At 37.9% G+C, this 25,113-nt stretch overlaps 1 protein-coding gene across 1 annotated transcript in view; it reads left to right on the top strand.

Moving 5' to 3' along the window:
* Window positions 1–24,580, top strand: part of LOC131044712 (putative pentatricopeptide repeat-containing protein At5g59900) — an 80,022-nt gene extending 55,442 nt beyond the window's left edge. The window contains exon 2 of the mRNA XM_057978102.2: window positions 23,616–24,580. The gene's annotated coding sequence lies outside the window, so the exon portion shown is untranslated. The remainder of the gene's footprint in view (window positions 1–23,615) is intronic.
* The last annotated feature ends 533 nt before the right edge of the window (window positions 24,581–25,113 follow it).

Genomic DNA, 25,113 nt, shown 5'->3' with positions numbered 1-25,113 from the left:
CTCAACTTGGCATTCATTTGGAGACTTTGTGAAGAAAATAGGGTCTTATATGAATTTCGCTTTGGACCCTTTGGAAGGGTCAGGACCGAAATTCTTCCTTAGGCTCCAATCCTATCTTCATTTTCCACATTTCTTCACTCAAACAAGTGTTTTGCCTTCACTCAAGCCTGGGAATGGGCTAGCTCGTAATTTGGGTCAAGGTGGAGTGTCATATAGAGGAATTCGCTCTGGACCCTCTGGAAGGGTCAGGAGTGAAATTCCTATTCTTGGCTCAATTTACCTTGAATTTGACATGACCTTGCCCCAGACTCAACCCTTTCAACCTCTTTATACAATCTATACATTTTCCATCTCCTCAAAGGCAAGATCCCTCTAAGATTACATCAGGGTTCAAGGCAGACAACACATGACTTTCCCAAGCCCAGGGCAAATTTGGCTTTGAAAGAAACCCTAGTTGAGCTATGTGAAGGAAACCCTAGGTCAGCTATCCAGCCCGGACAACCACTAACTCACTCAAAACACCTAGCAAGCAGAGAAAAAACTAAGCTAAAAGAAAACAAGACCCAAAAAAGAAGAGGGGGTCCCCATGCTGATGGGGCGATGTGTGAAATGGTCACAACAGTGGCCAACCTTGTCCGTGTAAGAAAGAAGAATGGGGAAATTAGACTATGTGTAGACTTTAGTGATCTCAATAGAGCCTCCCTCAAGGATCACTATCCCCTTCCCTCTATGGAGCAGATTCTCCAAAAAGTTAGTGGCTCGGAAAGATTTTCATTCTTGGATGGGTATTCAGGCTACAATCAGATCTTGGTCCAAGAATCAGACCAATACAAGACTGCATTTACTACTAAGTGGTTCAAGAATCAGGCTCGGAAAGTAATGTTTGATACTCATTGTTAGATGATTGGGAGTGTAGTATTTGGCTTCTCTAGTGTTCAACTATGATGGGATCTTTGGATTCCATGTTGATGTCTAGGACATGACTACATTACCATCTGATTTAAAGACAGATGTCTTGCTAGGGAGAAGAGGTCCAGATTGCATTAGGAAACTTGTGCTACTAGAGTTTGGTAATGCCCAACTTCTTCCCTATGGTAGATGCCTCTATTCAATGCATGATACCTTATATAATTAGCAAATTCTCTCTTCGGTATAAGCTTGCAAAGCTATGTATTTGAATTTTTGGGCAATAGTATTCCATAAGATGGATTTTTGTGTCTTAGCACTATAATTCGTATGAGTACCTTGTAATCTTGGTGGCATGACATGTTGCTTTTGATGTGGCACCCTGAAGGTCGTATATAAGCTTGGTTTTTTTTAATGATGTAATTATTAAACTTGTTCTTGTTTGTTTAAGCTTGTGATAGACATAGCAATGAATGGCTGAGCCCTGGACTCCCATATCACATTAGTATGGAGATGATTGTTGTGTACATGCTATATCTTTGCAAAGCTAGACATAAGATAATTGTGTAGTATTTCCTTTTGTCATGGGAATTAAAAATTTTGAATTTTATGGTTGATGAGATTTCAATTGCTTTAGCACCAATTACTGAAATCTGATATCACCCTTTTGGCTATATCAGTGACAAGCTAAGGGGGGACAAAGTGTAAAATTGATATTTGAAAAGGAAGTGATAGGAGATGAGTAATGTGAATAGTAGACTCCAGGGATGTGGATGCGACTTGTTGATGTGTGTTTTATGTATGATTGAACACAGGATAAAGTATTGAATACTCTATCCTCTCTTGAAAAAAGACTTCTCAAATGCTGAACTATGTGATCACTTGAGCCAACTCCAAGGTTTACAATGTCAGGTCTTGATGTGTTGGATAGCTTCAATGGTTTGACTTGTTTTTCTGCTCCTCCAAGGGGACTTACATAATTGTTCTAGGAGATGAAACTTCTTAATCTCAAGGAATGTTGTTTCACGAATGATGTTGCAATATAGCTATTTCCTACTATTACCAATGATCTTGATAAAAAAGTGAAAAAGGAGTAAGGTTTAGGAATGCTAAACTAACACTAAGAATGCAAGAGTGACATACAACTTCAAGTGAGCTCAATTGAGCTTTTCTGTGACATACAATGAACATCTTCACAAGGCTAGTGCGATCTTCTAGGAATAGCTAATGATTTTCAAATCACTACCACAAACATGAATACCCTCAAGATGAAGCATATCAATGGGGAAGTAGTAATTGAAGTTAAGCTTGGCTAAAATAAGTTTAGTCGACTACACAAGATACTTCACCATCGATGATATATTAGTAGTATGAACAATGAGAGCTTCAGTATCAATCATGCACATGAGTCTTTCATTCGTCTAAATACTTAAAGAAAATTCTATTCTATCTTTTTTTGTCTTTTTCAATATTAATTTCGCTCATAAAAGGATGAAGAAACAAGCAAATGCTCCAAAACACAATAATTCACCAACGCTTCAATGACTATTATTTCTGGCAACATGAAACAATAATTCTTCAAAACTCTTCTAATCTATCCTTTACAAATGAGAGTAGGGCTTATATAGTGCTCCCAAATACAATAAATGGCCAAGATTAAATCAAACTCAAGGGCCAAGATCTTACCACCTAAACCCTAATTAGGGTTTGTTACATCAAAATTATTGCAAATTATTAAATATCAGCCAATGTGAACGTGACATTCATTTGGCACAAACTTTGAGGAAAACTCCTCCAATAAGTAAAAAAGATGCCACATGGGATCATAACAAACAATCTTCTAGAACTTTGTGTTCCTTATCCTTTTCTTTTGTTGCAAATTCAGCGGATTTGGACACCATGATTTCAATTTTGGTTATCGGAGCAGCAGGCATGTTCTTCAATTGATCTTCCATGAAGCTCACCTTGTTTAAGGCAGAGGCAGAGGTTTTCTCCCATCTTGGCCCAAAATCTTTAGTCTTGCTGGCAAGTATCATGAATGAGTGTATGTCGTCTAGCTGCTTGTCCGAAGGTGTACCAGCTGTCCCAAAGAATATGACTTTCATTGTATCAATCAACTGATCGACATCTATGTGAATTACTTCATTCATCTCCTTCTCAAGTATGATTTTGGCTACCTCCACAATCCTATGTTACCTCGAGTTTCCGGGACGGGGACACAAGGAAACGGGTTTCCAAGATGATTTTTTTTTGCCATTTTTGAGGATGAGGGAACGGCTATATAAAAAATAGGGAAAATTTAAAATATATAGGGAAATTTCAAAAATTCATATGCTAACATTGATAAATCATTCATCATATACATTATAGATAGCAATTGAGTTGAATTAAGTGTTTAAATGAGAGTTGAAATTCATCAATTCATATACATGATGTAATGTCATAGTTAATACATGAGGTGTCCCCTGCCGTCCTCCCTTCCTCGAGACATTTCTGTTTTCGGGACGCCTCATTTTTCCCAAGAAACGCGCCCCCTGGTCGCACTGCCACAATCTTATCATGTATCAAGTTTATTGCATTGTCTACTTGTGTGCAACCACTACTGATATTCTCAAAGATGATCTTCTGGATTCCGATCAAGTTATACCATTGCTGAAAATCAGGTGAATATCCATCTTTCAACACTCCTCCGTTCACTAAAGTCTGCTTAGGTAAACTCTTCATTGCTTGTAGTCGTGGCATGGTGTGATCTCTGGTGAAAACGAAAGTATCATAAGCTGCCATGAGGAATTGAGTTCTTTCAAGAACACTTGCGACTTTATCAAATATCCTTACTAGCTCCTTCGCAAATGCATTCGCCTTCGTGAAAGATTTATTTATCCACCTCTCCATCAGGTGAGCTGAAGTTCTCATTTTCTCTAAATTATCAACTGAGTTTGGATGAAGCAGCGGTGGTGACGTGCTTGAAGGATCATGTTGCCTTAGCGGTTCCTTGAACTGCTGCAGGTAGCTTCTGAACGCAATCACTTCTTTCTCTAGTTTCTTGTTCTTCTCTACTTCCAACTTCAACATATCATGAACTGTTTTCACTACATCATTCAAGTCTTTCATTGCCTATTTAGTGGTGGGAGGACCTAAGTCGATAGTCTCCAAATTATACTCTTCCGTTGTGATCTCATCTTCAAGTTTGTCTACTCTTGGAGTGGCAATCTGTATCACTTGAGAACCTGTACTGTCCTTTGTTATCTTTGACATTTTAGTAGCCTTCTTCTTTTCAACTGTCTCTTGAGCTTTGTTTAGGAAACCGTCGAAGTCATCTTGAGGCTTCTGTTCTATCACTCTGACTTCCTTTGCTAATCTTTCCTTAAGCCATGTTGGGATAGCAGATTTCTCTTCTCCAACTTGCACCTCCTTGAGCTGTTGATCTTCTTGGGGTGGAGAGGTTACTTCTTCATCTTCATTCTCTATATCCACATAATCATCTTCACCTGCCTTGCTATTAGCTTGCTCATGTGGGACTGAATTGTCTTGAACTTGGGGTTGTTTCCCTTTGTCTATCTTTTCACATCAGCTATTTTGGATTGTAGATTCCATGGATTCATTCACTCCGTGATCTATGCTTCCTCTAGCTGATTGACTCTCCTTATCAATTGCTTGATTCATCTCTACACATTGTATGGAAGAAGTACTAGTAGAAGGACGACTTGAATTTGATTTATGCTTCTTGTGTGAGGGTCCTTCCTTATAGTTTTCTTTCCTCTTTGAAACTTTGGAGTGAGCTGATTGGGTGGCGCTTGCGCTTATGCTTGTGCTTTCTATATCCTCATCAGATGATTCTATCTCTCCCATCGATTCGAAAGTCAGCTGTACGTTCCGACTCTTCATCTTTTGGATTTGGATATCTACCCATCGTTGTGTGTATACTAAAATTGGCTTCATCAAGTCTTTTAGATCGGTGATCTCCACATCAATCCAATTGACCTCTACTTTCTTGTCTTCCTCTCGCTCGTATACCGGTTGGAGGCATTTTCCACTATCTTGTGCTTGATTATCCTGATGATGTTGGTTGGTAGCCTTGAGCTTATCTTCCTTCTTATCTCAAAGTTATCTTGAGGATTTATCCAATAGTCTTCCAACTGTAGCTTGTGTTTGTGTCTTCTTCCATTAGTTCTTCTCATGTTACCGTAATGATTAAATTTTTCTCTAGAGAATTATGGGATAAGGAAGTGGGACCTCAAGTCTTTTTCTATTTTTTTCGTCGCTTGTAGGGATGGACACACGTCTAATGATTGTTCGATTGAGATGGGAAAAGCAATTCCTCTCTTATGTCTATTCTTTTGCACTTTGTCATATGTGGTCAACTGTCTCACCAACTGAAGCAATATTATCTTGTCGGTAGGATAGCATGGTAGCATGTAGGGCGGACAAGAACATCCTTGAATTCTGATGTAGGTGAACTTGGGAAATTGGATATACCAAGCACCAATTTCTTTACTAACTCTTTTGCTTGTAGGCATAGTCTTTGATGGATGCCACCTTGCAATGTCCTTGTCAAGTGCATGGTGAAAGCGTCGTTCACCCTCCTGTAATGTGGTTTGCCAGGGTAGTGTAGCTGGGTATAGGATACACATGCTCTTATCTCTCCCACTCTCATTCTGACTGGACCATTATACATTAATCCTGCATATTCATGAGCTCTGGCCTCTTCAACTGTATGTCAAGGTTGTTGCTTATTATTCTTGCCCTGTTGATTCTCTCTCTTCCAGTGGACACTATTTTTATGCAGTAGAATATCCATTTCTCAAAGTGATATGCTTGAGGACTTTCTGTAACTCGGTTGATTAGAGTGATCAAATCACCAAACTCTTCCTTGAAATCAATTTTGTGCCTGCTGGGAACCTTTGATTAGTCGGGTCTTCTCTTCAATACTCAATACTTGTTGATTATACTCCAACATCTGTCGTGATCATCATCATAGATTTCATGTGCGCTTTTACTCTTGTAGACCATGCCTTTGTGATCCTGGATGTGGAATCATTCGTTGATGGCTGTCTCAAATAGGTAAGCAAGTACTCTACCATCAGGTGCTACTATCGTTCTAGTACTGGCATCATAATGTTTGGCACATTTGACTATCAATTCATTGCATTTGATGGCTGGGAGAAAACCTGATGCATTCAATATCCGCTCTCGATCACCTTCTTTGAAAATCCGGATGGCTTGCTTGTGTATAAGGGACCTTGGAACTTTTTCATGTCGATTTGTCCGAGATTGCTGTCTCCTACATTGCTCCACAATGATGTAATCTTGGTTTCGGGCATTACTCCTCTTGAGTTCTCCTTGATGAGGGTTTGCCTTGAGACTACTGCCTTCGGGGCTGCCATGTTCTACCTACAAACAATTTCTAAACAACTTGGTGACTTCAAATTGGTCCTCCAGTTTGGCGAAATTGCGCTTGTATTGATGCAATTTCACTATGGGAATGATGCCAAATGCTAATGTTTGTCTTGAACTCGCTGATCTTGGGTATTGATCTCTGTTCTTGAAGATGTAGAATCGCTGTTCTTGAATGAATTCGCTGATTTGCAATGATGAATAAATTGTCCTTGAATGAGCTGAGTGTTGAAAGAATTCCCTTTATCAAAATTGCTGCCACTTGATAATGTAAGATCACCTTGCTTGGATAGAATCGCTGCACATGAAGCATGGAATTGTGGATTGATCCAATGGAATGATTAATCCAACCTTTATAGAGACGTAAGGCGTGTCTTTTAATTGCATTAGACCGACTTGATGTTTGTTAAATGTTTTCCCATTGAGAATTTCAAGACAAAGCCAACTTGTATTACCTTTTCACATTTGAATTAAAACATTTATATCCTTTTTAGGCGGGGCCTTTTTGATCATAAGCACTCTAACATACCTCATCGCTGATTTGGATAAGCATAAAAAGGTTCGGACTCACTTGAGAACTGACTGGGATGGATCAGACTTTTGCTAGGGCACTGATTGAGACACAAGAAAGATTGAACTTTTGCTACCACACTGACTAGAAAAGTTCGGACTCTCTGGGAGGCATTGATTGAGACACAAGAAAGATTGAACTTTTGCTACCCCACTGACTAGAAAAGTTCGGACTCCCTGGGAGGCATTGATTGTGCCTTCGAGTTTGTTGATGATCTTTCTTGATCTTCCTTTCATACTAACGCCTTGAATTGCTCTTCCCTTCATCACTAGCTTGATCATTAACTTAAATATCTTCCTCTATCCTTGGGCAGGGATCTCATCTAGCACTAGCTATTACCTTGGGAGGTTGTGGGCTTGATAGAGCATTGATTGAGAAGATCGGGCTTTTGATAGGGCATTGACTATGCATAAAAGAATGTTAGCCTCCCTTACCCAATCACTTCAATTTCATCAAATATCAATTATTCATCTTTAAAATGTTCATCTTGCTAAGCAAAAGGCCTCCTATCATGGATCGGACTTTGGAGAGGGCATTGACTGAGCAAGGAGGAGATTAGACTTTTCTTACCCCACTGATTGAGAGAGGACGGACTTTTCCTACCACCTAAACCCTAATTAGGGCTTGTTACATGAAAACCTAATCTTATTGCAAATTATTAAATATTCGCCAATGGGAATGTGACATCCATTTGGCACAAACTTGGAGGAAAACTCCTCCAATAAGAAAAAAAGATGCCACATGGGATCATAACAAACTACCTTCTAGAAGTTCATTTCCCCAATTCTTTTCTTTTGTTGCACATTCAATGAATTTGGAGACCATGAATTCAATTTTGGTTATTGGAGCAGCAAGCACATTCTTGAACTAATCTTCCGTGGAGTTCACCTCGTGTAAGGCAGAGGCATAATTTTCTCCCATCTTGGCTGGAAATGTTTAGTCTTGTTGGCAAGTACCATGAATGAGTGTATGTCGTCTAGCTGCTTGTCCGAAGGTGTTCTGACTGTCCCAGAGAATACGAATTTCACTCTATCAATCAATTGGTCGGGATCTATGTGAATTCCTTCATTCATCTCCTTCTCAAGTATGACTTCGGCTACCTCCACAATCTTATCATGTATCAAGTTTATTGCATTATCTACTTGAGTGCAACCGCTATTGATATCCTCGAAGATGAATTTCTGCATTCGGATCAAGTTATACCACTGATGAAAATCAGGCGACTGTCCATCTTTCAACACTCCTCCATTCACTAAAGTCTACTTAGGTAAACTCTTCATTGCTTATAGTCTTGGCATGGTGCGATCTCTGGTGAAAACGAAAGTATCATAAATTGCCATGAGGATTTGAGTTCTTTCAAGAACACTTGTGATTTTATCAAATATCCTTACTAGCTCCTTCACGAATGCATTTTCCTTCTTGAAAGATTTATTTATTCAACTCTCCATCAAGTGAGCTGAAGTTCTCATTTTCTCTAAATTGTCAACTGAGTCTGGAGGAAGCAGCAGTGGTGGTGTGCTTGAAAGATCATGTTGCCTTAGTGGTTCCTTCAACTGCTACAGGTAGCTTCTCAACGCACTCACTTCTTTCTCTAGTTTCTTGTTCTTCTCTACTTCCAACTTCAACATATCATGGACTGTTTGCACTATACTTTTCAAGTCTTCCATCAGCTTTTTAGTGGTGGGAGGACCTAAGTCGTAGTCTCCAAATCATACTCTTTTGCTGCGATCTTATCTTCAAGTTTGTCTACTCTTGGAGTGGCAATTTGTATCACTTGAGATCCTGTACTGTCCTTTGTTATCTTTGACATCTTGGTAGCCTCCTTCTTTTCAACTATCTCTTGAGCTTTGTTTAGGAAACTGTCTAAGTCATCCAAGGGCTTCTCTTCTATCACTATGACTTCCTTTGCTAATCTTTCCTTAAGCCATGTTGGGATAGAAGATTTCTCTCTCCTACTTGCACCTTCTTGAGCTGTTGATCTTCTTGGGGTGGAGAGGTTACTTCTTCATCTTCATTCTCTATATCCACATATTCATCTTCACATGCCTTTCTATTAGCTTGCTCATGTGGGACTGAATTGTCTTGAACTTGGGGCTGTTTCCCTTTGTCTTTTCACATCAGCTATTTTGGATTGTAGACTCCATAGATTCATTCACTCTGTGATCTATGCTTCCTTTAGGTGCTTGACTCTCCTTATCAACTGCCTGATTCATATCTATATCATGTATGGTCCTATGGAAGAAGTACTAGTAGAAGGACGGACTGAATTTGTTTTATGCTTCTTGTGTGAAGGTCCTTATGATTTTCTTTCCTCTTTGAACCTTTGGAGTGAGCTGACTAGGTGTCACTTCCACTTACACTTGTGCTTTTTGTATCCTCATTGGATGATTCTATCTCTTCCATCGATTCAAAAGTCCATTGTGCGTTCCGACTCTTCAACTTTTGGATTTGGATATTGTTGTGACGTTTTCACACATCGCCCCATTGCAAATGGGGACCCTTGCTTTTTTTTTGCTTTTTGGGGTTTGTTCTTTGGGTTTTTTTAGGGTTTTGTTAGTTAGCCTTTGCATTTTGAGTGCTGTCGGGGAGACCAATAGGGTAGCAAGTCCGGCTTGAGTGAGGTCCTGATCCTGAAATTTGGCTAAGTCTGGAATGTCCTGATCCTGAAATTTGACTAAGTCTGGAAAATGAAAAACCTCAAAAAACTAGATTCTGCAATATAACTCCTGGAGGTCTGAAACCACTCTCAAACATCCTGAAAGTATATATGGAATATAACCTAAAGTATAAGAAAATTTCTTATACTTAAATGTTATATTCCATAAAAATTATCCTGATAGAGAGTTCGAAAAGTCAAATTTCGCTCCTGTCCTTCATTGAGGATCCAGAGCGAATTTCGCTCCTGTCCCTCTCAGGAGGACCAAGGCGAAGCGCTCCTGTCCCTCACCAAGGGACCCGGGCGATAATACTTATTTGAGCCATTCCTGACCGTGTTTGGACGAATTGAGACATCAAAGGCATGGTGAAGGACGAAATGAGCATGATAGAGCATCCAGACTTGATCGAAAACAATGAAATGATGAAGTTTTTGCCTAGAAGGTCAAATTCGCTCCTGTCCCTCACTGAAGGACCAGAGCGATTTTCTTTATATGCACAATTTTAGACCTTTTTTTGGACATTAACTTTTATTCATAGCATGAGGCAGGATGATATCTTCCCTAGCAAAGACATTTCATGGTGAAAAGTGAAGCATTTGGGCCTGGAGGGCAAAAATCGCTCCTGTCCCTCACTGAAGGACCGGAGCTTGAAATCCAAAATTTCCTTGTCCTTGAAAGATTTGAACGATTTGACGACTTGAGGAGAACCAAGGAAGTGCTTTTTACCAGTTGAATATAATTTGAAGGCACAAACATGAGGAAAAGTAGACCAAAATGCAAAATCGCTCCTGTCCCTTAGTCAGGGACCAGGGCGAAATCCATTGTAGCTCCCGTCCCTCTCCTAGGGACCAGAGCGAAATTCTTCATAAGGTAAAATTCAGGCAAAAGCAAGCAAGTTTTAAGGCAAGAAAGGAGGGTGAAACTAGACCGTTGAAGATAAATTTGGAAGTTGGCAAAGTATAGTTGAGCTTGAAAGTACAAATTCGCTCCTGTCCCCCAGGCAGGGACTAGAGCGAAATCTTCATGAAAGCTTAGATTTTGAATGTTGATCACGTTTCAAGTGTCCAAAGGGGACCAAGGGACTTCATTTTACACGATGAAAGCAATGGCAAGTTGATGAAAGCAAGCATGAGCCCAGGACATTGAAGTTCGCTCCTGTCCCTCAGTCAGGGACCAGGGCGATATCCACCATATTTGCCAATTCATTCAAAATTCATGCCAAGTCAAGATTGTACATGGTTGCACAGGGTCTAAGGCGTCTTAAGATGATGATATGCAAAGGTTTCAAACGTCAAAAGACTATCAATTTGAACAAGGAAGCTATATCGCTCCTGTCCCTCATCAAGGGACCAGGGCGATTTTCATTAAATCATTCGTTTTCCTTCAAGATCACGTCAAAGTCAAGGTTTGCAAGATCAAGGATATCATTTGCAAGGTGATGAACAAGGAGTAAAGCTTGAGAGATAGCAAATGTTGGCCAGAGCATGAAGTTCGCTCCTGTCCCTCACCAAGGGACCAAGGCGATATCCACCTTAGAGGGCATTCATCCACCAAATCAAGACGATCAAGCTCGAGTTTTTTGGCAAACATGCCAGTCTCAACGTGAGGATGGAGGTTTTGAACATAAAAGGCAAGAGAATCAAGACTAAACATCAAATTCGCTCCTGTCCCTTAGTCAGGGACCAGAGCGATAGGTTTGTGTCCTTACCTCTTCCAAATTTGGCGCTAAAACATTCTTTAGATTTTATTAAATGCTAGGAAAAAATCGATAAATTTGAAATCCAATTAAAGTTAGCATTTAACATTAGCGCATGGGTCTTTATTAATTAATTTTTGCCTTTTAAAAATCGAGTTTATTTAAAATTATAGGCATTAAATTAATTAATTATAAATAAAATGGGGCGCTTGATTTAAAATTTGTTTCATTTTACAAAGGTCGGCCTTTAAGTTTATTTTAAATTTGCCTTATTCACCAAAGTCGGCCTAGGGTCAATGTGAAGGTGAGCGCCTATAAAGGGAGGTGTTTATTTCATTTTCAAATCATCATTTTATCCTCTTTCATATGCGATTTTGGAGAAGACAAGGTGCGAAATTATCATCAAAGAGGAGTGCGTGTTTGTTTCAAGTAAGGCGAATTTGTTATCTTCAAGACATTGAAGACTCCTCCCCCAAGGTGGCGAATTGCTAAAGTGGACGTTCATTTGGAGAGATCACGTTGAAGCCATCAAATTTTGATTTGTGCCTAGGCGAATTCCTTTGTTTTGCATTTTAGAGTTAAACTCTCAAGTAAGGTATGACAAGATCCCTTGTTTTAATTTCGAATTTTGATCGTCATAGCCTTAAATTTTGAAATTTTGAATTCTAATAGCTCAATCGTCGTTTAGGAAATGATAACTCAAGGACTTATTATGAAGTTTCCTAAATTTAATCTCTAATCTAGTTATTCATTGCAAAATCATGTTGCTAATTTTGAAATGTTGTGTAGGCATCAAATGGAGATCTCATCAAGGGAAATCAAGCCAGATCAAGGACGGTCTTCGCCGGGACGATCAAGCCAGGATAAGGGCGACCTCTTCCAATCCAGCATTCCAGGGCGAGGTACATCAATCATCCTGCACATCAAGGACAAAAGGAGTTAGAACAAGAGTTAATTAAAGATAGCCTCTCAACGACATCAAATTGAATATCTAGCAAGCTACAAGTGTCAGATGAGGTGGCATCCTAGTCATCACTCCTCCAGTCAGTGTGGTCCACCTCAGCATGTCCAGATTCAATGTACCTAACTCATGGAAGGTGGCACAAACTCCGATGTACCTACCCCAGCTATCCATTGGTCGATTTTTCTAGAGAGGACATGTGTCCAAGCAATACAATTTTATCATTGGTCAAGCATTAAATGTTATGTAATGGTTGTAACAAACCCTAATTAGGGTTTTCATTGTAAAACCTTGGCCATTGATCTCGAATTGATCTAAGCCATCGAATTGTATTGTGGGCACTATATAAGCCCTGGCATTTCATTTGTAAAGGCTAATTAGCAATAAGTTAGAGAGAGTTGTAAATAATAGAAAGCAGTTAGTAGATAGAGAGTAGTTAGAAATTGATAGAATAGTAATTAGAGTAGAATAGGAGGGCAAGGCAAGAAATTGTTGCCATTGATTGTAAACAAACTCCATTTTCATTGAAGTAATGGTGAAGTGTGTCGTTTCTTGCAATTTGCATGGTTTCTTGTTGAGTCTTCAATCCTAGATGGTAGATGATTAGATGAATGGAGGAAATGCGATTGATTAATGGTGGAATTCGTATATCCATACTACTAGCAGTTTGTTGATTGCAGACTTGCCTTGTGTAGTCAACTGGAATCATTCAGCTTAAGCTCAATTTCAATTTGTCGCTTCTTCATTGATATGCATCAACTTGATGGTGTCTATGCCTGCGGTGATGATTTGAACATCATAAAGCTTCCCTTAGAAGATCGCACTAGCCTTGTGGAGATGGTCCATTGATGTCAAAACAAGACCTAGTTAGAGTTTCATCAAAAATCAAATCATTGCTCCTACATTCTTAGTATTAGGACTAGATCTTCTCTTCGCCCTCATCCTTTTTCCATTTTTTCAAATCTAAGCCAGTAAGAGCCTATGTTCCAGCAAAGCAGATCGGAAGTTCAATCATCAGATGTAAGTCCCCTTGTGATTCCAGCAAATCACATCATACCACTGGAGTTTATCCACACGTAGAGACCCTACTAACCAGAACATTGGAGTCATCCTAACTGATCCTTCATGCCAATCTTCAGCAGTTAGAGACTTTATTCAAGAGAGGATAAGATGCCTTTAGGTATTTTATTCTGTGTATGATGGTGTACAAAATACACGTCAACAGATATCTACCTAACTTCGTGTGTATGCTAAGAATGGCTTCATCAAGTCCTTTAGATAGGTGATCTCCACATCAATCCAAATGGCCTCTACCTTCTTTTCTTTCTCTTGCTTGTATACCAGCTGGAGGCATTTTCCACTACCTTGTCCTTGAGCATCCTGACGATGTCGATCGATAGCCTTGAGCACATCTTCCTTCTTATCTCAAAGTTATCTTGAGCATTTACCCAATAGTCTTCCAACTGTAGCTTGTGTTTGTGTCTTTTTCCGTTAGTTCTTCTCATGTTACCATAATAATTAAATTTTTCTCTAGAGAAGTATGGGATAAGGAAGTGGGACCTCAAGTCTTTTTCTATTTTTTTGCTGCTTGTAGGGATGGACAGACTTCTAATGATTGCCCAATTGAGATGGGAAAAGCAATTCTTGTCTTATGTCTATTCTTTTGCACTTTGTCATATGTGGTCAACTGCCTCACCAACTCAAGCAATATTATCTTGTCTGTAGGATAGCGTTGTAGCATGTAGGGCCGACAAGAGCATCCTTGAATTCTTATGTAGGTTAACTTGGGAAATTGGATATACCAAGCACCAAATTTCTTTACTAACTCTTTTGGGGGATAGTCTTTGATGGATGCGGCCTTTCAATGTCCTGGTCAAGTGCATGGTGAAAGCGTTGTTCATCCTCTTGTAATGTGCTTTGCCAAGGTAGTGTAGCTGGGTGTAGGATTCACATGCTCTTATCTCTCTGGCCCCCTTTCCAACTAGACCTCTATACATTAATTTGGCATATTCATGAGCTCTGGCCAGTGAATATATTAGATATGAACTCATGTAAAATGTCTTAGTGTGCTGAAGCCTCTTCAACTGTATGTCAAGGTTGTTGCTTATGATTCTTGCCTAGTTGATTCTCTCTCTCTTCCAGTTGACATTGTTTCCATGTAGTAGAACATCCGATTCTCAAACTGATATGCTTGAGGACTTCCTGGAACTCAGTTGAACAAAGTGATCAAATCACCAAACTCTTCCTTGAAATCAATTCCATGCAATTTGTTGTGAACCTATGATAAGCATGGTCTGCTCTTCAGTACCTAATACTTGTTGATTATACTCAGGGATCTGTCGGGATCATCATCATAGATTGCTCGTACTCCTTTACTCTTGTGGACCATGCCTTTGTGATCCTGGATGTGGAAAGCTTCGCTGATGGCTGTCTCAGATAGGTAAGCAAGTACTCTAACATCAAGTGCTATCGTTCTGGTACTGGCATCATAATGTTTGGGACATTTGACTATCAATTCATTGTATTGGATGGTTGGGAGGTAACCTGCTGCATTTACTATCCTGCTCTCGATCATCTTCTTTGAAAATCCGGATGGCTTGCTTGTGTATAAGGGACCTTGGAACTTCTTCATGTCGATTTGTCCGAGATTGCTGTCTCCTACATTGCTCCAAAATGATGTAATCTTGGTTTTGGTCATTGCTCCTCTTTAGTCCTTGATGAGGGTTTGCCTTGAGACTACTCTTGGCTTCGGGGCTGCCATGTTCTACTTGCAAACAAGTTCTAAACTGCCTGATGGCTTCAAATTGGTCTTCAATTTGCTAAAATTGCCCTTGTATTGATGCACTTTTGCTGTGGTAATGATGTCAAATGCTAAAGTTTGCCTTGAATTCACTGATCTTGGGTATTGATCGCTGTTCTTGTAGATTTAGTATCACTGTTCTTGAATGAATTTGCTAATTTGCAATGATGAATTCACTATCCTTGAATGGCAATCTGCTGAGTTTTCGCTGCCACTTGATAATGTAAGATCACCTTGCTTGAATATGATCGCTGTACATGAAGGATGAAATCATGGATTGATCAATCCAACCTTTATAGAGATGTAAGTGCGTGTCTTTTAATCGCATTAGGCTGACTTGATGTTTTATTAAATGTTTTCCAATTGAGAATTTCAAGACAAAGCTGACTTGTATTACCTTTTCAAATTTGAATTAAAACATCTATTTCCTTCTTAGGCAGCCCTTTTGATCATAAACACTCTAACATACCTCATTGCTGAATTCGGATAAGCATAAAAAGGTTCAGACTTTCACTTGAGCATGGACTGGGATGGATCAGACTTTTGCTAGGGCCCTGACTGAGACACAAGAAAGATCGGACTTTTGCTACCCTATTGACTGCAAAAGTTTGGACTTTTTGGAGGTCATCGACTGAGAAAGTTCGGACTACCTGGGAGGCATTGACTGTGTCTTCAAGCTTGTTGATGATCTTTCTTGATCTTCCTTTCATACTTAACGCCTTGAATTGATTTTCCCTTCATCATTAGCTTGATCATTAACTTAAATATCTTCTTCTATCCTTGGGCGGGGATCTCACCTAGCACTGACTATCACCTTGGGAGGTTGTGGGCATGATAGAGCACTGACTGAGAAGATCGGGGTTTTGAAAGGGCACTTACTGTGCATAAAAGAATGTTAGCCTTGCTTACTCAATCACTTCAATTTCATCAAATATCAAGCATTCATCTTTAACTTGTTTATCTCAGTAAGAAAAAGGTCTCCTATCATGGATCAGACTTTGGATAGGGCATTGATTGAGCAAGGAAGAGATCGGACTTTTTTGTACCCCACTAACCGAGAGAGGTCGGACATTTGAGGGGTCAGTGACTGGAAAATTTTGGACTTTCTGGGAGGCATCGCCTGTTAGCTAAGGCAAGGTGGGGGTTTTGGGGGGTCACTGTCTGTGACTCAACCTTGTCAAATTTTGTGAGTAGTAGCACTCACCTTGCCAACTCAGAGGGTTCATTATTGTTATCGAAGCTTTCTCATGCAGTTAAATCCTTCCTCTTGCATCAATCATCTCAATCTCATGATGATCTTAATGCTTACATTCATTGTTTCTATCTCTGATGATGATGATCAAATGAAATGATGATCATATGTCTTTCATAACCAAGGTGTTGAGGAGCAAATCCTCTCAACTTCATCTCATCTAAAGGATCTGACCACTGCCAAATCTATCTAAAACCTAAAACTAAAGCAAAAGAGGTGGTCCCCATTTGTGATGGGGCGATGTGTGAAATGGTCACAACATGACGCAATGGAGCACAAATTTCAGTACAGGATTACTCTGAATTCCCAGCTCGAAATAATGGTAGAGTCACGGATACGTTGCTATAGTCCAACTCCCTGAAACATCCCCGGGACTGGGACAAGGGTTTTCAGGTAGGGGACGCGTCCCCGGTTTTCGTAGGATTTTTTGAATTTAAAAACATTATATTTTTTATGTTTAAGAATTAGAAACATAGAAAATCTTTTTGATGTTTCTAAATTCAAAATTAAGATTCTTTCCTTCTCTTTTCTATCATTGTGACTATTAATTTTATTTTTTTAAATAATTAAAAATAATAACATTCTATTTAGACAACAATATATTGTCAAAAAAATAAAATTTATTTGTTTTATCACTCTATGAAAATGAAAAGTTTTTGATATTTAATTGATACTAAATATTTAATGTACTAATTCTTACAATATTTCACTTGAATATATAAATTATGAAGTTCATTGAGATAATATTTGCATTCATAATACTTACTATCACTATAAAAATTAAAAAATCACATCTTTTAATGAACTAAAATGAACCACAAATTATTAATTCCTCAAACATTTCCAAATACCTTCTGAAATTAGATTTTTTAATTTTTATTTAAACTTCCAATCTAATTGTAAATTTTTGGAATTCCAAAATATATTATTGTCAATAAAATAAACTACAAAATATCAATTCCTCAAACATTTCCAAATACCTTTTACAATTAGATTTTTTAATTTCTATTTAAACTTCCATCAAACTGTAAATTTATGAAAGTCCAAATTATTAATAGCAGCAACCAATAATTGATGTTTACAAATCTCTCTACAAATATAATATAAGTAAGGAAATTACATAAAGTGAAATACATATGGTGAATAATTAATCAATCAAGATATCCCTGCAAACTGATTTTTTTGTTTTTCTTTTAAGAATCTAGACCTCGTTCCTAAATAGGGATTAATCCATTGGGCTTTCATTACAGCACCCTCGAGTCACAACTCCAGAAACTAAGAGTAATGTAGATCTCTACATTTTTATTTAGGATCATCATTCTTTTTTGATGGTAGCAAGCAGAAACAAAAATAGTTGTAAACATCCATCTTTGCCTTTCTTACCTACAAACATCCATACGGAATAAATCCTCATAATACGAGAGAAAAAAATATGAATTTGATGGAAACAGAGCATATCAAAAAAAAAGAACAATCTGGGTAAGTGCTAGTTGAAGCCCATTGCTGGCTTGGATCGCCCAGTGGTTGGCTTGATTAGCCCTTTCGTTGGCCTCATCGGCAGTCCATAAAGACCTTTCGGTCATGAAGATAGCAGAGATAGCAAAGACAGCCAGGCATATAGACATGCAAGCCACTCATCTATACACACTAAAGGGTATGCAAGAAAAACATATACAAATAATCAGATAACTGCATGCCTGGATATTTGTGAACATCGCATGATGAAGAAAGGTGGAGATTATAATGGATGCATTAAAAATATTTGTACAGAAATGGGTTGCAACTAAACTATTCTGAGAATCTTAATGGAAAATCTACACACAATGGATCCCAAATAAGAGAACAAAAATGTAACGTCCAAACATTTTTTCCAAAGCCCAAGAAAAGATCATCATACATGTTGGATGAATCAAATTTGCAGAAGTTGAAATATTTGCAGGCATCAACACCTCTTTTTTCTTCCTCTTTTATCTAACGAGGGTTGCACTATTGGAGGATATCCCGTTCTTGCAGGAACGCTACTCTTTGTGAATGCTTTGGCAATTCATCGGGATGCAGCTTTGTACAAGCCCACGGAATTTGATTCTCAACATTTTCTCAACAGCATCAAAGAGACCACCATTGTAAATGATGGGAAATGAGAACGCCATTATAAATAACTCTTGCACTTCCATACGTTACAGTTACATGCCATACAGTTATCTGCCTCCAATTCCATAACATGTCATACAGTAATTGTTTTCAATTCCATGCTTTGTAACTCCCGCAGCTTTCTTTTTTATGTACACGGATGGGCAATCTCCACCCCCGCTGCCGCTGTAGGGATGCCTCTCGGCATAATTAATTCCAGTTCTGATTTCAATCCCTTTTCTGCTTATTTTCCTTGATCATTTGATGCCTTCTACGAATGAGGTTTCTTTCCTTTTTTACCCTCCATAATGGAAAGGGTCATACCTTTTTGTCTTGAAAGGATATACCTTTTTGCAATTGCTGCCCTTCCTTCCACTTGCAACTGTACAAGGGTTGCTTGCTTTAATAATAATTAATCATTGCCTAAAAATGAATGATAATTAATATCATCGACTCAAAACAAATCACTGACTAGGATAACTTATGATTCTTGCTCTTCATAGGGGCTTTCCTTAGTATTAATAATAGATATAAGGTGGCGTTCCCTTATAATTTTTAATTTTATTCTTTGTGGTGGGGGGCATGCCATAGGACCTAATAAGAAACTAGTTAGGTAATATAATGTGTTCATACCAACAACAACCACCATTATCAAATCTGTGATGCCTCTTGAAGATAACTAAATTATCATATGCGAATTCTATTTGGGCAAGGACCAAATCCCATTGAGTAGGTCTATCTTCATTTTGGGTAGATTATCATTACTCTTAATGACTACCTTTGTTTGTCCAATAGTTTGGGGATGATGGACATAACTGAAGTCCAACTCAGTACTCAACCTTTGCCATAACCTCCTCCAAAAATGACTCATAGACTTAGTAACTTAGTTAGATGTAGTACCTCTAGGCAAGCATGTAGTCTTACCACATCTTGGAAAAATGATCTAGCAATATTTGATGTGTCTTTAGTTTGCTTGAGCCATTTTGGAGAACTTGCTCACAACTACAAAGACACCACCATTTCCCTTCTAAGTTCTTGGTAATCCCAAAACAAAGTCCATACTATATCTTCCCATGTTCCATTTGGAATAGGTGATGGCTTGGACAACCTTGTGTTCCTAGTAGTTTCCTTTGCTAATTGACAGATTCTACATCTAGAAACAAAATTATCTACATTTTTGTTTCAAACCAGGCTAGTAATATTTCTAATTCTTTTTTAACTATAAAAAGGTTTTGCCCCTTTAAAAATGACCACTAAGATCCTCTCCATGCATTTCCCTTTTCAGGTTTTCCCTCATAGAACCTTGGGGCATACATAATTGCCTTTTTTAAAGAAAAATCCTACTTAAATAAAGAAATCTGGACTTACCTTACCATCTTGACATGTCCTCTAGATCTCAACAAAATCAAGATCATTTTTGTATAAATCCTTCGAGTAATCAAGATTGATTATCTCACGCTCCATTGTCTTCATCAACAATATCCTTCAGCTTAGTGCATTAGCTATACTACATAATTGCCTTTTTTAAACAAAAATCCTACTTAAATAAAGAAATCTGGACTTACCTTACCATCTTGACATGCCCTCTAGATCTCAACAAAATCAAGATCATTTTTGTATAAATCCTTCGAGTAATCAAGATTGATTATCTCACCCTCCATTGTCTTCATCAACAATATCCTTCAGCTTAGTGCATTAGCTATACTACATAATTGCCTATTTTAAACAAAAATCCTACTTAAATAAAGAAATCTGGACTTACCTTACCATCTTGACATGCCCTCTAGATCTCAACAAAATCAAGATCATTCTTGTATAAATCCGTCGAGTAATCAAGATTGATTATCTCACCCTCCATGGTCTTCATCAACAATATCCTTCAGCTTAGTGCATTTGCTATACTCTATTTTACTATCAAGACTTGTGCTATAAAACAAAAGGGTAAGTTTGTAGGTTTTCAACCCACCTCATTTTTCTTTGGTTCAATTTTTTCTTGGCTGTTCATATGCTTGAATGCTTGATAATTCATCTACAACATAAACTCTTTAGACGATAAGTAATGTCTCCATTTCTTTAATCCTGAAATGATGGCATAGAACTCTTGGTTATGAACAAAATAATTTTGAAAATAATTTTGATTTGCTTCATTTAATTTCACACTAATGAAGGCTATGTCTTCTTGACTTAAATAGCTCCAATGGCCTTTCCACAAGCATCCCAATCTACTTGAAACACTTTCTCAAAATGAGGTGGTGCCAATGTGGGCTGTTTGGTCATTTTCTTCTTCAAAAGCTGAAACCTTTTCCTTGTTTCCACTGTCCATGTAAATATACCCTTCTTCATACAAGAAGTCAGTGGTGCACAAATTCCTCTAAAATGTCTTATGAATTTTCTGCAACTACTATCCAATCCACAGAAAACTTAGCCTTTGTAGCACTTTTGGAGTTGGTCACTCCCAAATTACAGTTACCTTTGCAAGATTCATCTTCAACCATTATCTAGATATCACTAAACCCAAATATATCAATTCTTCTTTTAGAAATGAGCAATTGTTTGGATTTATCGACAACTTCTCCTCTTTCAATTTTTCTAAAACTTATCTCAAATGTGGTAGATGGTTCTTCCTTAGTTTCCCTAAATATCAATATATCGTTAAGGTTATCCCATAGATGGTTGTAACGCTTCATTTATTAGTTTCATGAAGGTGCTAGGTGCATTGGTTAAGCCAAATGGCATAACTAATTATTTGTATAATCCATCTTTAGTTCTAAAAGTAGATTTACATTCGTCACCCTCACTTATCCTAATGTAATGATATCCACTTTTTATTGGAGAAATAGCTAGCATGACTTAGATGGCCTAATAAATAATTTTTTTAGGTTAGAGAAATCTATATTGAATAGTGATCTTATTGATAGCCCTTGACTCAGTGCACATTCTCCATTCAATACCCTTTTTTGGTGTCAAAATCAATGGAACCACACATGAATTCAAACTTTCCGTAATCAATTACCTATCTAATAAACTATGTACCTATTTGTTTAATTCCATGGTCTTGCTTAGATCCATTAGTTGGGGTGCCTTGTTGGGTAGACTAAATCTTGGGATTAAATCCATTTGATGGGATATTGTCCTCATAAGTGGCAACCTTGTTGGCAAGTTCTTAGTGTCGGTATTATGGATGTGTTGCATTGGTTTTGTCATTGATGTCAACACTTATCCTTCTGGAGATCTACATTGTTGATTTGGCACTATGGTTATATTGGTTTACTGTTGAACCGGCACATTGTGTTCACCGGCAAGGTCAGTGACTTATGCACAGTCACCGGTATATGCTCACCGGCAGGTTATATGGTTCACCGGCAATAATGATGACTTGTTATGACTTGGAGATTACTTGATTATGTCAAAGACATGGTTTGGATACTTGGTTTTGGTGTTTTGGTTATTGATCTAATCGGGTTGACATATTTGTTGTTATTGGCAGATAAGTCTAGGGTATGGACCGGTATACGTTATCTATTCCAAATCAGCACGACACGTTATGGTGATTATTTATTATTGGTTATTGTATTAAGGCCGACACCTTGTATCGTATTAGGACTTATTTTGTAATTGATTTGAATGTAATATTCGTAGTGAGCCGACCTTAGTATTTGGTCTTAGGTTTTGTATAAATGTAAGATCTCATTTGTGAGATGATGTATGTATGGTATTGTAACTCGGTATGGTAATGTCATGTGCGAATATTGAAGATCATATGAGCAAATCTTAGAGCGAATCAAGCAGACATCATTTGAAGGTTGAAGGAGGTATGAAGGTGTTTATCAGAGCTTAAACCGGTACTGAATCTAGCATTGCAGATGCACTTTGAAGCAGTACATTATTCTAGGATTTAACCATCCTACTGTAGTCAGTGCAACTCCCATTATTGAGCAACGTGCTCTAGGCGGTTGGCCTTTCTGCATGTGTAGACCCCATTTGTATACACATACTATCTGCAGTAGCATCATTTGATTGTGGGTAAGGTTTCCCACTATGGTTTTTCCCCTTACAGGGTTTCCACGTCAAAAATCTGTGTGTTATGTGTTGTGGATGTTGTTTCTCTTTTTGTTTCATGCATTAAGTTTCACTGGTATTGATATATACTGCTAATCTGTTTCACTGGTATTAAAGATTGGTTTACCGGTATTAAGTATTAAGTTGGATTACTTTTAAATTTTTAATTGGGTTGAAATTCGTTGACAACTGATTCACCCCCCCCTCTCAGTTGTCCTTCCGGTTCCTAACACTTAGAGACAAGTTTTGCTCAATATTTCAATATATTGGCAACTTATATTAGGATCTCCTGTTTTCATTGTGCCAAGTTGCCAACAATTTCTCCATGTGTAATTCTTTTCTCTCAGCTATTGCATGTGTGTTTCCTACATGGTTCTTCCTTCACTTTTTGGCCTGCATTTGTCATCCTTTTGTTGATCTACTTGTCATACTGTTTCCTTACACATGGTTTTGCATTTACTTTTATTTTTCCTTATTTCATTCATTATTTTCTATACACACATTTCCCTTGTTGACCACTTAATAGTTTCCTATTTCTTTTGAGTTACACTAAGAGAGGTCTTCTACCTTTTCCTATTTAGATGTTGACCTAGAAGAGTCCATATCCTAGTGCATATAGTTTGCTAATTCGAGTTGATGGATAATCAGATGCTTTTAATGCGTTGATGCCTCAAATATGATTCTCATCATCTGAGTTAAGTGAGATTATGATTACTATTGCCATTGTCTTGGATTTAGTGTAACTGTAATCAGTTTACTCTAAAAGTTCTTAGATGTAATGATTTCATCTAATCAGTCCATAAGGATGGGAATGGGTATGGTGTATTATGTCCACCATAGTTTTTCTTTGTTTTGCATGCACAGGCCATACTTCTTGGTTGTAACTTGCACTTGATGACCTTATATCATTGACCTTAAGCCATTTTTTCCATGAAAATTTCTGTTTACCCTTGTTTTACTATGTTAACTCAATATTACCATGAGAGTATCCTTATGACGTTGTTAACAAGAAACATGTTTGTAGCTTCCTAATAATTCTACCTACTTTAGTCTTTTAAATGTTTGATTTATATTTTTCTAACAAATTGTCTCTCCATCGAAATTGTACTGTTTCATTTTTTGAATATTTTTAAGGCTATAACTGGGTTAATCCTTGCCCATCATTTGACCTGCCTTGGAATGATGACAGGTTCAATGCTTTGGGATGTTTCAAATTGAACAAGCTGAATATGGAAGTAAATGAAAGGAATCCTCAGGGACTGCCTACCCAAGGTGATATACACGTTGACTGTGCCAGATGTCAATTGGAGCCTTGCAAAATTCAGAGCATAACATGCACAGATCAATGAATGCTGGAAGCAAGGTCTAGGTAATACATTGATAAGATTGCTTGTTTTCAGAGAATCTGTGTGTTCTCATGCATTGCAGACTGTGATTTGGGCATATCTTTACTCTTATAGGGTCAACTCATAGAAGCAAAAAACCTCCAAGTGAGTATTTTTTAGGTTTGCAAGCACAAAATACTCAGTTTTTGGAAGAAAGTGGACTGACTTTGACCACCTTGATCTCTGACCTTATTTTTTTTCGATAGATAAATGAGGGATTCTATAAGATCCTTGCATAGGAAGAATCAATTTTCCCTATGGGCATAAATCCCTGGTCATGCAGCTTTAACCATAATACAAAAGAAACATTAAGCTTAATATAGCATTATATCAAAACAGAAGCAAGGTTGTCCCTATACAATACTGATATACAAAAGTCAGTTCCTCAAAAAAGATCACAACGAGATGGGGTTAGGGATATCCAAGGAATAACTCTTTGTTTATAAACAGATCCCTAGCCTGGGCTGATCTATTATCTCACCAAAATTAATGCTTGTAGACATTAAGAATTACAAGTGATGGACTGTAATATATAACAATAATTAAATGATATTGAGAAAGGGGTATAGTTTTATGAAAAAGAGAAATAAGACACTCAATTTTTTATACTGGAAACATCCTTAAAATGGATGAAAAATCAGCTGCTACTGGCTATTGCATAGCTGTCAAAATATTATTAAGATTTGGATAAGTACAATGAATTGCAATCTTCCACTTGCTCCATTGGTACACACTCATTATCAAGCCTACGCTTTAAAACACAATATTGGAATCTTACTTATCTAAGTCTACAATACTCAACTCCTCCTCTCATAATATCAACAGCCTTTTACAAATGTATATAAAGACACTGGAGAGTCCTTTTTGTGCACTGTAATGCTGCCAAGCCCAGAAATCAAAGCAACAAAGATGTTGGTTCATTTGAAATTCTTGCACAATGGGTGAAAATGCTACTTTCCATAGAGTGACAGTCTCAAGATTGGTGGGCGAATTTCTAAATCGCCACCTGTATAGAATCATCATTTTTGATCTACTGAGGTTTTCTGGTGGCTTATGAGGACAAACACTTGCTGAAGTGATTCCTGATAAGAATACAAATTTTTATGATTAAATATGGATCACACCTCTCTTATTAGAGAGGCTTTTGGTCCTACGAAAGTTTAATGAGACCTTAAGTGAGGAAATAAATTCACCACTTCTTCCTTATATTCCCACTTTGCTTGCTTCGGCATTTTCCCTTTGATTACAACTTGCCAGAACTGCCGGTCTTCTCTAGTTTTCTTCTGCAGTAACACATCCTTC

This window comes from Cryptomeria japonica, chromosome 3, assembly GCF_030272615.1.
Source record: "Cryptomeria japonica chromosome 3, Sugi_1.0, whole genome shotgun sequence".
NCBI lineage: Eukaryota > Viridiplantae > Streptophyta > Pinopsida > Cupressales > Cupressaceae > Cryptomeria > Cryptomeria japonica.
This window is presented reverse-complemented; position numbering and strand designations above follow the sequence as displayed.